Here is a 6,804-nt window from a genome sequence, read left to right as displayed (position 1 = left end):
GCATGTAAGGAAATAGTGTTGTCTGTGCTTGAAAGTCCGTTTTAAATGAGTTTTCTAAGCATGCTGCTAGTACAAGGCCCAACAATGTCCATTAATCTCTTCATGTATGCGATATCTTCTCCAGCAACTTCTCTATGAGTACTGCCAACTTTATTTCTTTGTTTCCAACTGATTTCCTCCCTGTCTCTATCTTATACGTCTATGGTCTTCTACTCTCTTCATTCAGATCTCTAAAATACCTGCACATGTACAAAAAATTTAAACAGAAAATTAAATGCAATGAAATTATCAGCATATCTGCTTTTTCATCAAATATTTTCTTCTATTTATCACATTTTTAAATTTTAAATTCTCAGAAGCAAAATATTTATTTTGTTAGTGTTCAGACTTCTTAATCCTGAAACCATAAATAATAGACAAAAAGGTTTCTAGAAGGAGTAAATCTTTTCCAAAAGCAGTAGATTGTTTAGGTCTAGTACAAACATAAAGTAGAAATCCATTAAATTTCAAGAAGTAGAACTGCAGGAAAGATTACTCTGAATGCCAGAGTAAGAAATACACTGGATTGTAACTTTTTTTCCTGGTTTTCTGCTTTTGGTTTAACTAGCTTAACTAAGATGCTGCTTATCTATGAGGAATCAGCATTAATTAGCATCTGCTGAACTGGACAGACTGTTCAATGTACAGACTGCCCATCAGAAGAACTATATAAGATTTTATCTCATGCATTTTTAATCTTAATACAAAATTACACTGATGTTCTATTGTAGCATTTAATATTTTAGCATCTTGAGGTTTTCAGATAACCACTAGTGGGTGGTATATAACATGAATGATAGAACTTTAAGTATATCCATCTGGAAAGAGTATGAGCAGCTGTCTATGCATAAGGCAATACGTTGATATGTCATGTGAATTAATTATTTTCATTTCAGTGACAGGATGTGCAAAGTGTATCACTGTTTACTGCTCAGCAGTGTGGCTAACATATGATTTGTGAAATCATTGTCCATTTTAACTGAGATGTTTTTATTAAAGAACAGTAGCTATGACTAAAAGCAGGTTTCCATATTGTTTTGGTTTGAGTTCTGTCCCTTGTTCAGGTTTTACAGGATTGCCTTTGTGTGTGCTTGCCAGCAATTGGAGTCTTCTGTCCTTTAAAAGGCAATATCCTTTGTTTTTATACTCCAATGAAATTTCTAAACTTTTGCCTTTGCCATGTGCTTCATGCATGTACTGCCTTCATCTTCTTTGTGATATGTATGTTAAGGCTGAAAAAGCTAGAAAAGATTTTTGAAAGTTTTGGTATCAGAATCCCCTGACACACATGCACACATGCATGCACACTCTGTTTCATCATTTGAGGTTTCCATAACCGAAGCCTCTAAAAACACTGATAAATAGACACAGCTCAGGTGTCATAATGCCCTAATCTTTACTTAGTTTTGAATTAAGCTGTTCAAAATTTGTCTCTTTTGAGAGACTAGGTTCTCTAGTTTACACCAGTAGATATGCAGTAGAGTGCAGTGCTGTGAATCATCAAAAACACCAATGCTCAATGTAATCCCAGAGTGTTCAAAGATTTTCACCAGTTTTGCTCATTGGCAAGTACAAGAAAATAACATAGACTTCTCTGTAGACCTTTTGCAAAGTATTTTGAACAAGTATTGTTCTGGGTATGTTTTCTAGTTAGTCATTATTTCCATCAGTACTGAAAAAGTACTAATTTCTTACCTCATTCATGTACTGTCTTGGAGAAAATGACAACTGAATAGGAATAAACACATGAAGAAACAGGAAAGTTCATTGCCTCTGTCTGACCGATTTACAGTTGGAACGTGCTGCTGCCATAAATATTTCCCTTTTTTCCAATTTTCCCCTTTGCTTCTTTATGCCTCATGAAATCTATAGTGGAAAAGAAAGAAGAGTCATATGTTTCCTGTACACTGTGTGTAATTGGCTGGAGTGTACTTATGAACTGAAGGGTCTCAATTCTCTGACCTTAGGTGCAGAAATGCATGCCCAGCCCCAGTGGAATGCACACGGTGGCAATACATCTGGAAAACATAAGCTACCATATGGGTATGTATTTTTTAATTATTAAGGTTTTAACATTGAGAGAGTTGTGTATCTGCTCTTCTCTCCATAGTTGTCTTATGTGTTCATTCTACTCTTCAGTATGTGGTGTCATGGATGTTTTAGTTATCAGCCACTGCGCTCTTGGTCTGTGATAGGTCTTGTGGCTGATGGTTTTGAGGGCTTAGGACAAGAAGAGCAGACTGGTCTTCTGTCAGTTCTTTCCCTCACAGTGTTGGTTAAGAGATGGAATAACTAGCAATGCTTTTCCCCAAATATATAGTTCTCAAATTTGTAGTGACATTTTCCTTTTTTTAGCCACCACTGGCTTAGGATTATTTATCCATGTTCCAGAATGTGTATATATATATCATTCTGTCTATTTTATTTTTAGGCTTTTTAAGAGAGTGTTGTTAGAGCAGACTGAGTGCATTTATGAGAAACCTTAAGTTACTTGTTTTAGGATTTGTTCCCACATTGTCCAGGTATTCACAAACCATGAAAACCACTCTAGATCTGCAGATGGCAGTGTAAATGATGGACATTCATTGACACTTAGCCCTGATCATTTTGATTCCAAGATCCCTATGGCTTTGTATTTTGATCTTGCCAGAACTTGGAGCCTGGTCAATTATTTTCTCGAAAGCAATATTAATTTTTCTTCTTCATTAGAAATAATTCTATCATGAGGTCCTAAGGAGACCTGAACTGCAGGTCTCAAGATTATGGATTAGGTATAAAGTTTAGCTTCAGTTGTTGCTTAGAGTTATTGCAATGATTCTAGCACTACTGCAGAATCTAGCCTGTGTCAGTGTCAGTTAGGTACTAGCTGTAGCTATTGGACTGTAGTCATATCACTGACAGAAGCACAGAATTCATTCTGTGGCTCAGCAGGATTAAACAATGCATATTAGTGAGACTCAGTTATCTCTTTGAGAATTTAACTGCTTGGAGGTAAAAATTAGCATAATCTGTATCCAAGTTTGGAGGAAATGAACTAAATACAACTCAGCTAGTGGTTTGCTATGTTGTACAATTAAAGCCCTCACGTCCATTGTGGTTAGAGAAATTGCAGATATTTGTTTTCCATGTGGTTATATCAGTGGCCTGTGCATACATGCTGCTAGAATTAGAGTCTCTTGATGGGAGCCTAGTGTTAAGTGGACTCACTCCAGTGAAGAAAGGGGATAAAAGAACAGCAGGGAGACAGAGGGCTCAGTCACTTAACGCTCGCTACCTTTAATCACAAAGGCAGTGTACATAGCACTCTGGTGACTGAGAGTAAATGTGGCTGAAGCAAGCTGTTAATTTTTAGTGACTAAAATGTCTAAAATAAATTGTGGTTTGTGACTTGAAGTATGTATAACCTCTATATGTGCTGTTCCCGTAGGTAGGTTATTAACCATCTATTGCAGCTTGTTAATTTCATTACTGAATTTCTCACAGCGTTTCTCATATTCACATTGATTCACCACTTTTCCAGTATCATTTATTCAACAGCATTATCATTTATGCATACTGTGGTTCTTTCTTTATTTCTCTGTTTTCGGGAACCGTGTTGGTCTCTAGAAATTGACGCTGATAAGGTTATAACAGCTGGAAAATTAGCCTAATCTGAACATATCCATTCTGAACAGAGGCTAATACTAATTGACCTAAGTGCTACTAATAAGAATGTCATCAGGTGATGATCTCCGTGTTTGCCTTTGCCCTGATATAATTTAGATTAAAGCAGTGACAGGACTAAGTCTCAGCTTCTAACCTGCCAGTGTGTAATACAAGCCTTAAAATAGGTGAAGCATAAGAAACTCATGTTTGAGTTCATACTCTGTTACCATTTACTGACATTAATAGTTTTATAAGTTTTTCATGGGACAATATGTTAATATTTTCTAAGATTAGTCGTGTACATTTAATCTAGTTCCAATCCAAATAATTGACAATTTCTTGTAAAAATGAGGTAGTATTTACGTATTAGAAGTTAGAATAGGAAGTCTAGACTGAATTGCACATCTCAAACAATGGCCAAAAAAACGCAGAAAGCATTTGAAGTACGCTGATGTATTTGTATCCTGATTTCATAGAAAATGAAACATGTCAAAGGAAAAAAGAGGAATTCTGAAACCTGAAGATTAATGGCAGTGCCCTTTCTCTCAGATAAACAAACTTTCATTGGTTCTTGATCCTTATTTTGAAATGGCTTCAAGTGGCTCATCTCATTTAGTTTGAAAGAGAACTTATGTTTATGTTTCAGCCTCCAAGAGGTGTTAGCTGTTTTTTTGCATTATTACATTTTTCCTTGTTAATTAAAGGCACAGATCTCATTCCCATTTCAGCACGTATTAAACCCCTGTTGGAAAATTATTCCCCACAGCATCAGAGCTCAGAGAAGCAGGTGTTTGACTAATGTTCAGTGAAGATGAAAACATTTCGTGACAGATGTTCAGAGAAAAAGGAAACATAATCATTATTGCTAGGTAATTATAAATTAATTGAGTTTTGCTTTAATAGTGCCTTAGCCCATAAGTGCTAGAAGATGTTAAAGCTGTAGGAAGAGTCCTGTTCATGTATGTCTGTATCTCAACGGTCTGCTGCCTGTACTCCAGTGGAATATAGTCAGACATACTTCAGGTAGTTTTAATACTCCAGTGCAGGTAACAGTAGCAATCTAAACATAGTAAAGTGAAACTCATCATAATTAATTAAACCTTCATTCAGTTTAACCCTAGACTAAACATAGCTACACAACACTCGAGTCTCAACTGTAGATGCACTTGAAAAACATTACTGTTAAGCTGACTCTGCATTCAAGAGCTTGGTAGTTGCTCTTTTGAGAATATGCCTTGAAGACTAAGATTGATGGCTATCAAACCTAATGAAAGCTTTTTGGACCATCCAAATATGGCTGCCTAATAGTGCTGAAATGCTAATTAAAGATACTTGTCATCTGGAATGGGGAGTCTTATTGAAGTCAGTTCACAATTTTAGTATTTTCTGCTGGCAAGCGATTATATTCTATAAATGATACGTTAATTAACTAATAACCATGGGGGATGTTTTTGTTTGCTTTTATTTTCCTGGAAAGAAAAACTATATCTTAGCAGATTAATTTGGCAAGCAGCATTGTGTCCTGCGAAGAGATCCTAGGTCAGTGTTCTGTTTGAAAACTGGAAAGTTTCTCATTTACTTGTGAAAGTCTATGATTTACCTGTGACAGCTCTTTAGAAAACAAATTCTAAGAGAGGAGTTAACGCTTTTTAATGCATGTTTTATTTTGGTTTGAGTAGAATCTTTCTTCATGTTTGTACTTCATTCTCTTGTGACTCTTCCAAGGATAAGGTGTGGTAGAATAAAATGTGTTATTTTTATTTGCTACCTGTCATTTTTAACCTGTTATGCCTTGATGGTGAATCCCTTGTAAGATAAAACTTTTCAGCATCCTCCATTAACCCTGTTTTTAATTGCTCAGTATTTTAGTAACTTTAATTATGATTAATCTGAGAACACAAAAACAATTTCTGCTGCAGAACAGAAAACCCAATAGAAGGAATAGTTGGGGTTTTTTGATTTTTGTTTTGTTTTGGTTTTGTTTTGCTTGTTTTTTGAGGTAAAGTCTGTTTTCCACTTTGCCAATACAGAAGAGGTCTGACTTCTGATACACTCTCTTCTTTTTCTCAAGTTTGTAAATACTTACTTAATTTTTATTTAAGCCATACAACTTTCTTGCAAAATACTGCTATATTACTTTCCTGACAAGGACAAGCTGCTTCTTTTAGTGATACTCTTCTCCATAGCGTAAGTGGGGAGCCCACTGAGTTAACATAATTTGAGAATGATAATGCGCTCTGCGCCACTGAACAATGAGGGTTTAATTCCTGGTCATAATTTTCTCAGTCCAGAAGAAACAAAATTGCTAATCAATTTTCCTTTTTTATTCTCATCCACTCAAATGGTATTGCAATGAACATACTCCAGAAGTTTCACTGAGATTGTTTCAGTTTCTGATCAGGGTATTCGTCATTCAGATGAATCTGGCATAAACAAGATAGGATTAGCAACATCCCCATTCAAGGTTAATTTAAGCAGCTACTCTGAGTACTGGTACATTGTAGTCATCTTTGACAGGATCAGCAACATAATATCTTCTTGAATTTAAAATGGAAATGTATTCTCTGAAGCTGGTCTCTCTCACTGGCCTCTGAGACCAGTGGTAAAGTTTGGGGTGAGGAAGACTTAACCTTGGTGGAGGAGAGGGAGGTTTTACAACAAATTAGGCATACGCAAGTCCGTGAGTAGACTTGACTCGGCAAGTGCTGATGGAGTTGGCTGATGTCATTGCAAGATCACTCTTAATTATTTTTGAATGGTCATTGTGTTTGGGAGAGCTTCCTAAGGACTAGAAGAAAGCAAATGTCATTCTTATCTTCAAGAAAGGTGAGAAAGAGTATCTTGGGAGCTACAAACTTGTCAGCCTTACATCAGTCCCTGGGAAGCCATGGGGCAAATTATCAAAGACAGAAGGTGATTTGGAGTAGCTGGTGTGCGTTTATGAATGGAATGTCATGTTCAACCAACCTGACAGCTTTCTGTGACAGCCTACTGGTTCAGTAGATGAGAGGAGAGCTGTGAATGTTGCTTATCTTGATCTTAATATGGTTTTTTACACAGTCTTGGAATTGTATCCTCTAGACAAACTGTTAGGACTAAAGAAGTGAACAGTGAGGTGGA

This window comes from Mesitornis unicolor, unplaced genomic scaffold (assembly GCF_000695765.1).
Source record: "Mesitornis unicolor isolate BGI_N332 unplaced genomic scaffold, ASM69576v1 scaffold1810, whole genome shotgun sequence".
Lineage (NCBI taxonomy): Eukaryota > Metazoa > Chordata > Aves > Mesitornithiformes > Mesitornithidae > Mesitornis > Mesitornis unicolor.
Note: the sequence above shows the minus strand (reverse complement) of the source record.